Consider the following 9,988-nt stretch of genomic DNA (forward strand, 5'->3'; position numbering starts at 1 on the left):
AAATGCCAAAACAAAACTGTAAAAATTTGGTAATTGAATTATAGCTTCAGTTTATAATAATGCTAATCTGTAATCTTTGTTGTTGTTATTGGTATCTGCCCTCAAGTCAGCCCCAACTCATACCAACTGCATGTTACAGAGCAGAACTGATCCATTGGGTTTTCTTTTTTTGGAAAAACCTTTTTTTTTATTTTTATTTTTATTGTGCTTTAAGTGAAAGTTTACAAACCAAGTCAGTCTCTCATACTCTTATACACACCTTGCTATGTACTCTTAGTTGCTTTTCCCCAATGAGATAGCACACTCCTTCTCTCTACCCTGTATTCCCTGTCCATTCAGCCAGCTTCTGTTCCCCCCTACCTTCTTATCTCCCCTCCAGACAGGATCTGCCCACAGAGTCTCATGTGTCTACTTCAGCCAAGATGCTCACTCTCACCAGTATCATTTTCTGTCTTATCATCCAGTCCAATCCCTGTCTGAAGAGTTGGCTTTGTGAATGGTTCCAGTCTTGGGCTAACAGAAGGTCTGGGGACCATGACCTCTGGGGTCCTTCTAGTCTCAGACCATTAAGTCTAGTCTTTTTACAAGAATTTGAGGTCTGTATCCCACTGCTGTCCTGCTCCATCAGGGATTCTCTGTTGTGTTCCCTGTCAGGGTAGTCATCGATCATAGCTGGGCACCATCTAGTTCTTCTGGTCTCAGGCTGATGTAGTCTCTGATTTCTGTGACCCTTTTTGTCTCTTGGGCTCATAATTACCTTGTGCCTTTGGTGTTCTTCATTCCCCTTTGCTCCAGGTGGGTTGAGACCAATTGATGCATCTTAGATGGCTGCTTACTAGTGTTTAAGACCCCAGACACCACTCTCCAAAGTGGGATGCATAATGTTTTCTTAATAAGCTTCATTATGCTAATTGACTTTGATGTCCCCCTAAACCATGGTCCCCAGGGCCCCACCCCTGCTACACTGGCCTTCAAAGTTTTCAGTTTATTCAGGAAACTTCTTTGCTTTTGGTTTAGTCCAGTTGTGCTGACCTCTCCTGTACTGCATGTTGTCTTTCCCTTCACCTAAAATAGTTCTTGTCTACTATCTAATTAGTGAATACCCTTCTCCCTCCCTCCCCACTCTTGTAACCATCAAATAATATTTTCTTCTCTGTTTAAACTATTTCTTGAGTTCTTATAAGAGTGGTCTCATACAGTATTTGTCCTTTTGCAACTGACTAATTTCACTCAGCATAACGCCTTCCAGATTCCTTCATGTTATGAAATGTTTCACAGATTCATCATCGTTCTTTATTGATGCGTGGTATTCCATTGTGTGAATATACCAGAATTTACTTATCCATTCATCTGTTGGTGGGCACTTTGGTTGCTTCCAAATTTTTGCTATTGAAAACAGGGCTGCAGTGAACATGGGTGTGCATATATCTGTTCGTGTAAAGGCTCTTATTTCTCTAGGATATATTCCAATGAGTGGGATTGCTCGATCATATGGCAATTCTATTTCTCGCTTTTTAAGGAAGCGCCAAATCAATTTCCAAAGTGGTTGTGCCATTTTACATTCCCACCAGCAGTGTATAAGTGTTCTAGTCTCTCCACAATCCCTCCAACATTTATTTTTTTGTGTGTTTTTTGGATTAATGCCAGTCTTGTTGGAGTGAGATGGAATCTCATTGTAGTTTTGATCTGCATTTTTCTAATGGCTAATGATTGTGAGCATTTCCTCATGTATCTGTTAGCTACCTGAATGTCTTCTTTAGTGAAGTGCCTGTTCATATCTTTTGCCCATTTTTTAATTATGTTATTTGTCTTTTTGTTGTTGAGTTTTTCCACAGGGTTTTCTTGACTGTAATCTTTACAGAAGTAAATTGCCAGGCCTCTCTTCCACTGAACCATGGAGGGGTTTCAAACAAACAAAAAAAAAAATTTTTTTTTTTTTTTGAACATGGAAATACAAGTTCTATATAAACATCCTTCTACAAGACTTAGAATCATACAGGGAATGTTAGTAATATTATTGCTATTATGATTATTTTATAGAAGAAAAATCTGAAGCTTATTAAGTTATCAAGGTCATACAAAAAGTATGTTTAAGTTAGCTGCTGATCAAATATTCCTTGGGCCACACAGGCTCCTCTAGCCTTATAATAGCACTGGAAATATTATTTATTAAATGGACTTACTAAAAATGTTCTGCATACTGATAGCAGCATTTAAATGTAGTAAAATGGTTACCTGAAGCCCTGAATATGCACAGTGCATTACATAAAGTGCATTAAGTCTAGCCACTCAACCCCTGCAGAGGCTGAAAAAACATAATATTAATATGTAGGAACTTGAATTGGAAATGTGATATCATGGTGTCTCATTTTAGGTTGTCATTATCATTGGAATGAGGTCTTGTTATTTCATTTTCAGTTTTTCATTAGGAGCTTTATAAGAAGCATGAAACATTAGCATTTTAATTCTTTTGTGAATAAAAATGTTGTTCTTGCTCTTAGACATGTGAACAATCCTTTTTCAAGTACTCTTTCTCCAGTATAATTAAAGATTGGCTACTTGACAAAAACCCTGGTCTCTCAAATAATAGACAATGTTACATTTAAGTATCGCATTATTATTCAGGAAGCATTTTGTACCCTTTATTTTTCCTATATTTTAATATTTCTCCAAATTAGAAACTTCCGTGCTTAAATCCCATAGATGCTTTTTAAACCTTCACTTATTTGTCATCACAGTTGCGCTTAACACTGACGGCCTTTCTGTTTCTCATGAAACTCTTACTTCTAAAGATCCCAGATTTCCTTACGCAACTCTGGATATTCAATGTTTTGCTTTTTTTTTTTTTTTTCCCCTCCTCTTTGCTAAATTTTTGTTTACCTCAGATTTTTATCCTGGGTTCTCTTCTTTTTTTTTTTTTTTTACTCTACAGTACATTTCTGGGCAATCACATTAGCTCCCAGGGCTTGTTTATTTTTTGATCTGGAAATAGCATTTATCCAGAACAGAATAATAGTTAGAATTTGTGGTCTAATTTCACAAATTTCAGACAGATGTAGTTTGAATTGTACACTTTGAAACATACTTTTCTGTGACCTTGGTAGCTGGATAGCTTCAGACTTTTTCTTCTCTAAAATCATATTATAAATCATATGAATAGTAATAATATTACTAATATTCGCTGTATGACTCATTCTAAGTCCTGTGTAAGGATGTTCATATAGAGCTTGTATTCCCAGTCTCACTGCAACAACAAAAAGTGTAAGGTGTTTAGTAATAGAGCATCTTAGAAATGAAAATTTAAGTATCACGAAATGTCTGTATTTGAACTATAATTAGAACTCAACTCTGAATAAACCAGAGAATGAGTTTTTCAACATCTATTTTAAACTGTTTCACTACATCGATACCTTGCCTGCAGAGTGGATATGTTTGTGTGTGTGTGTGTAAGGAGAAAAAAAAAGACATCCAGACCCCTAACTATGTACTCAATCTCTTCAGTTATGTATAACACCAAAAAACCAAACCCACTGCTGTCAAGTCAATTCTGACTCATAATGACCCTACAGGATAGAGTAGAACTGCCACATAGGGTTTGCAAGGAGCAGCTGGTGGATTCATACTGCTGAACTTCTGGTTAGCAGTTGAGCCCTTAACAACCACTATGCCACCTGGGCTACAAGTATAACACGGATACATTAAATTCTACATTAAGCTAAGCTATTTATTTTATTGACTTTTTGTTTCCCTAACTATCCCAGCTTGTTCCTCTTGCATCCCTCATTACTAAGTTTCCCAAGTTAGAAAAGCAGGAATTACGATTTTCTGTTCATTCCCTCCTTCTTTCCCTACAACGAAATAATCATGAAGTCTCCAATTTTCTACCTCATTAATACTTTGAAATCCATTGATGGCCTCCTTTTCCACAGCTATGTCCTCGTGGGAGCAGCATTACTCACATACCCGGGTAACTGAGATTACCAAACATGTCACTTTCTTTTAGTCATGTCCTTCTCCTAAACATTCTTCACAAAACAGCCAGAGTAATTTTGTTTTTAATGAAATGTAACTATGTCACATTGCCTTTCTGGCTGTCTGACTGCTGAAAATGTTCACTCTCCCTCAAACTTTACTGCTCTTAGGCTAATTTCTAATCTTCTTAATGTAGTTTATCAAGTTTTGCATGTCTGGGGTCTGCTCAACTCTGCAGTCCCTTTCATATTGTTGTTGTCCTTAGGTGTCGTCGAGTTAGTGCCGACTCATAACGACCCTACATATCACAGAAGGCAACACTACCCAGTCCTGTATCATCATAATCATTGCTATGCTTGAGCCCATTGTTGCAGTCACTGTGTCAATCCACCTCATTGAGAGCCTTCTAACATTACTTCTTAATTTTTCTTTTTTTTTATATTTCCAACCTTTAGAACTTCAAGTTTACTTTTTCACTTTAGAAGACGTTTGCCTACATCTTTACTTTCCTAACTCCTACTTGAAGAGGTAACATAGTTATTAGAGCTGAACTAGCTAGGTTATACCATTTTTTAAACTGTACAAGTTACTTCAGTGTTTGTATTAATTTCCATATCTGTAAGGTGGAGACAATAAAGTTCCGTGCCTCATTTTTTATGAGGGCTAAATGCTCTTTAACAGCATTTAATTACAAGATTTTTAGTCGAAATAGACAGTTAATACGTGGCAGCTTTGGTGAAGATAAGACAGTACAATATGCTGGGGAAGTCAGTATAACTTGTACAAGGCAAGATCATGGGAGCTCTATATACAAATCCAAACTCCCTGAGGGATTGAATTACTGGGCTGAAGGCTGTGGGGTCTATGGTCTCAGGCAACATTTAGCTCAACTGGCATAACATAGCTTATAAAGAAAATGTTCTACATTCTACTTTGGTGAGTAGAATCTGGGGTCTTAAAAGCTTGTGAGTGGCCATCTGAGATATTCCACTGTCTCACCCCCTTGGGAGCAAGGAAGAATGAAGAGAACAAAACACGTAAGAAAAAGATTAGTCCAAAGGGCTAATGGACCACAACTAACACAGCCTTCACCAGACTGAGTCCAGCACAACCAGATGGTGCCTGGCTATCACTGCTGACTTCTCTGACAGGTATCATAACAGAGGGTCCCCGACAGAGCTGAAGAAAAATGTAAAACAAAAGTCTAAGTCACATAAGAAGACCAGACTTACTGGCCTAAAAGAGACTGCAGAAAACAGAAGAGTATGGTCCCTGGACACCGTTTTAGCTCAGTAATGAAGTCACACCTGAGGTTCATCCTTCAACCCAAGACTAGACAGTCCATAAAACAAAACAAGACTAAAGGTGCACACTGACCCAGGATTAGAAAGCAGGAGCAGACAGGAAACTGGTAATAAAAAAAAAAAAAATGTTGACATGTCATGGGGTTGGTAACCAATGTCACAAAACAATATGTGTACTAATTGTTTAATGAGAAGCTTGTTTGTTCTGAAAACCTTCATCTAAAGTACAATAATAAAAAAAAAAGATTTTTAGTGGTACAAAATATCATTTGCACTAGTTTCAGGAAAATCCCTAAATAAGACAATACATCATTACATGCAACCACAATCTAAAATCCTAACATGTATTTTGGCATACATTCAAAAGTGAATTAAATATATATTATGTTGCAATAATGTATGTTAATGATGAATAAGGATAAATTTAATTTTAGAAAAATAAGCAGAAATAGAAATAAGTTCTCTGATATATCAGTGAAAGATGCTAGACAGAGTCCTGGCTAACAATCAAATGATCATTTTTCTTATTTTCCCCTGTATGAATCCCACACATGATTAATTCTTGACAAATATTTTTGGAATAAAGGAGTGAATTAGTTGCTCAGTATTGTCCTCTGCTTAATGAAAATATGCTAATACGTCAATATGCTTTGAATAAATAACTTGCTTATGAAAACGTGTTATTCATTCTCTTAATATAAGAAATTTTGTTTTTCTAGATTCATGTATAATATATAAAGTAAACTTGATGTCTATGTTAAGTATATACAAATGACCCTTTAATAGAAAATCTGAAAAAAATAGTATGCTTAATAAGGGAATCAAGTATGAGATACATTTTATGTAAGTATTATTTACATAAATAGGTATCAGGTATAAACATTGCAAAGAGTACTGAATTTTGTGACATAATGCCATTATCCAAAGAGAAGAACTGTGCATTTAATTTTCTCTAGGTCCTAGTTTTCTACTGATGTATAAGCACACTGTAAATGAGAGTGATTAAAGTTTATTTCTTCATAGGCTAGTGCAAATTAAAAAATGAAGCTTTTCAAGAGAAAGGTTAGGAACTAAAATGATCTGTTCTCAAATTCTGACCTTATTTAGTCAAGATTTCCATTATTCTAAATCAGCAGGGAGAGTGCTAATTACTCATTTAGAGATGCTAAGGTGGCCCTGGGAGGTAAATGGGAAGACTGAAGACCCCAACTAGAAAACATGTTCCCCACAGTGACTACTTGTTAGCAACTCTTCCCTTTGAAAGCCCCAGAGGGAAAGTTTTGACAGGCAGTCAAGAAAAATCTATTACCTTAAAAGTGGAGACAAAAAGCATGAACAATATTAGAATTTTAATGCTAAAAATTACTCCATTAGGTGTCACCCAGTGACCCCCCAGGAACCTGTCATCTTTCAGTGACAGCAGAGCATGAACGTCAACTATCCATCCAAGACAAAAGAGAACACATTTCCTCTGATGCTTGCAGAACCTCCATGGGACCTGATTGCCCAGTCTCAGTCCTGTACATCTAAAATGACTGCATTTGTCCTACTCATGCTAATCCTAGTAGAACCAGCAAATGTATACCCTAGTCTCTGCCCATTGCTTGTCCTTCAAATGGAAAAAGTGACTGAGCAGATTTTCCCCCAAACTGAAACTAGCTTATTCTGTTTTAGGCAGCAAATTTGGAAAAAGGTCAGAAGACCAGTGAACAGGTTATCATTAGCACCCAGGGAACATCCTGGACTAGTACTCCAAGCTTACAGTTATTGACTCCAAGAAGATCAAGATTTTTTTTTCTAGATGAGGTTGGTGTGGTGATAACTCCACAAGACTACCAAGATCAGAATATCGGCTTCAGAGGGTGCATCCCAGGAACTGCCATCTGCTGCTTTCTCTGTCACCTCGGAAGGCAGTATGTGGAATATTGCCCAGAAAGTGTTCCTAGACCCAAACATTATCAAACTGAAACAAGGCGAGGAGATATTGGACACCATCAAGCAGTATTGTATCCTGTGCAGTAACAGAGATGAAAAGTTCCAGGCCTTGTATAACTTTTACAGAGTTGTCATCATTTCTCAAGCCATGATTTTCTGCCATACACACAAAATAGCTCATTGGTTGGCAGTGGAGTTCTCAAAAGGAAGCTACCAGGAGGCAAGGCTCTGCTGAGTGGTGAAATGATGATGGAGCTAAGAGATGTTGTGATTAAGCACTTTTGAGAAGGCAGAGAAGGTTTTGGTGACTATCAACATGGATGTCTGTGGCATTAATATTGAACAAGCATCTGTTGTCCTCAACTTTGAACTTCCTGTGGAAAAGGATGACAACCTGGACTAAAAAACCTACCCTCACTGAATCGGGTGTGCCAGCTGCTTTGGCGTGTTTGCCAGGCAGTATTATTCCTTCCATTTTTCTTTTTTTCCTTCCTTTCCCCCACTGCCCCTCTTTTTTTCTATCTCAATATCTCCCTAAGTCATTTTCTCTCTCATGCTCTTTCTCTCTCATTCCTTAGCCTAATTTGCTAAGGTTTGTGCATTTTGTTGGTCTTTTCAAAGAAGTAACTTTTGGTTCTGTTGACAGTCTCTATTGTTTTTCTATTCTATATTCCATTATTTTCCACTCCAATCATAGTTATTTTCATCCTTATGCTTGCTTTAGGTGTAGTTCTTTTCTTTTTTTTTTTTTCCTCCAGTGTCTTAATGTGAAAGATTGGTTTCTTAAGATTTTTCTCTAACAAAAAGCATTTACAGCTACAAATTTTCCTGAGCACTGCTTTAGCTGCACCCCATAAGTTTTGATATATCTTCATTTTCATTCATCTCATGCCATTATTTAATTTCTCTGTGTTGCTTGTTAGTACTATTCATTACTACTCAAAATGACTAAATCTGCTTGAGACATCACCCAGGAATGGGGACTAGAGATAAGACAGAGCAGGTATGAAGGCAGTACTCGTTGCTGTCAAGTCAATTCCAACTCAGACTGACCTTATAGGACAGAGTAGAATTGCCTCATAGGGTTTGCAAGTACTGGCTGGTGGATTTGAACTGCCACCATTTTGGTCAGCAGTTGAGCTCTTAACCACTGTGCTGGTGGGAGAAAAATAAAGTTATTTTCTAATTTGATCACATTAATAGCAGAATTTATTTTCAAAATCTAGTTACAGTGCCCAGCTACAACCAGTGACTGCCCTGACAGGCAACACAACAGAGAACTCACGAAGGAGTAAGAGAGCAGAGGGATGAAGGAGTAAGAGAGCAGTGGGATGCAGACCCCAAATTCTTGTTAAAAAAAAACAGGCTTTATTGTCTAACAGAGACTAGAAGGGCCCCAGAGGTCATGGTCCACAGATCTTGTGTTAACTCAAGACAGGAACCGTTCCCAAAGCCAACTCTTCAGATAGGGATTGGACTATAGGATAGAAAATGATACTGGTGATGAGTATCTTGGATCAAGTAGACACATGAGACTATGTGGGCAGCTTCTGTCTGGAGGGAAGATGAGAGGGCAGAGGGGGTCAGAAGCTGGCCGAATGGACACGAAAACAGAGAGTGGAGGGAAGGAGTGTGCTGTCTCATTAGAGCGAGAGAAAATAGGAGTATATAGAAAGCTGTATGTAAGTTTTTATATGAGAGACAGACCTGGTTTGTAAACTTTCACTTAAAGCACACACACACACACACACACACACAAAACTAGTTACAAATAACTTAAAGCAGTGAACTTCTCTTGAGCAGAAGGCTAGCCTAGCTGCGAACTGAAGAATTCATTCAGGAATTTACTGGATAGTAAATACCATGTACGGATTTAAGTTGCATAAGTATAGTTCACTTAAATGTGTTTTCTGGGTAGCTGGAAAATCATCTGTGTGTGTTTATTATTTTTGAATAACATTTGATTGAAGAAAGAGGTCAAAGTCTCCTACTTTTGTACACCCTTAAAGGTCAAAATCCTATCTAACTGGTTCTGTTGCACACATTTCCAAAAGTCTCCTATTGCTCAAACAAACCAAGAAAGAGGATCACATTTCAGAAATCATGAAAACTGTTTGGGTTTACCTGCTAGAGGAAGAGAAGGTAACACAATTTGAAATTTATGAGTTTTTTTTTTTTTGGTGTCCTATAATCCCTGTCAGGGTATGTTCCTATTGGAAAGAAACTAGGTTCAGAGCATTCTTGTTGTTACCATTAGCTGCCATTGAGTCAACCCTGACTCATAGCAACCCCATGCACAATGGAATGAAATATTAGTCCCATGCCACCCCTCAAGAAGTCATTGAATAGACAGGAAAGAAAGAAAAGACCAAGATGGATGTCAGAGGAGATTCTGAAACTTGCTCTCAAAAGTCAAGCAGCTAAAGCAAAAGGAAGAATTGATGAAGTAAAAGAACTGAACAGAAGATTTCAAAGGGCAGCTCGAGAAGACAAAGTAAAGTATTATAATGACATGTGCAAAGAGCTGAAGATGGAAAACCAAAAGGGAAGAACACACTTGGCATTTCTCAAGCTGAAAGAGCTGAAGAAAAAATTCAAGCCTTGAGTTGCAATACTGAAGAGAGTTTTATCGGGAAAATATTAAATGATGTAGGAAGCATCAAAAGAAGATGGAAGGAATACACAGAGTCATCATGCCAAAAAGAATTAGTTGATGTTCAACCATTTCAAAAGGTGGCATATGATCAGGAACCAATGGTACCGAAGGAAGAAGTCCA

The 9,988-nt window shown here is 37.6% G+C and overlaps 1 pseudogene; it reads left to right on the top strand.

The window, feature by feature from the left end:
* The first annotated feature begins 6,702 nt into the window (after positions 1 to 6,702).
* On the top strand, positions 6,703 to 7,724 carry LOC100658209 (ATP-dependent RNA helicase DDX19B-like; annotated as a pseudogene).
* The last annotated feature ends 2,264 nt before the right edge of the window (positions 7,725 to 9,988 follow it).

This window comes from Loxodonta africana, chromosome 25 (genome assembly GCF_030014295.1).
Source record: "Loxodonta africana isolate mLoxAfr1 chromosome 25, mLoxAfr1.hap2, whole genome shotgun sequence".
Classification (NCBI taxonomy): Eukaryota; Metazoa; Chordata; class Mammalia; order Proboscidea; family Elephantidae; genus Loxodonta; species Loxodonta africana.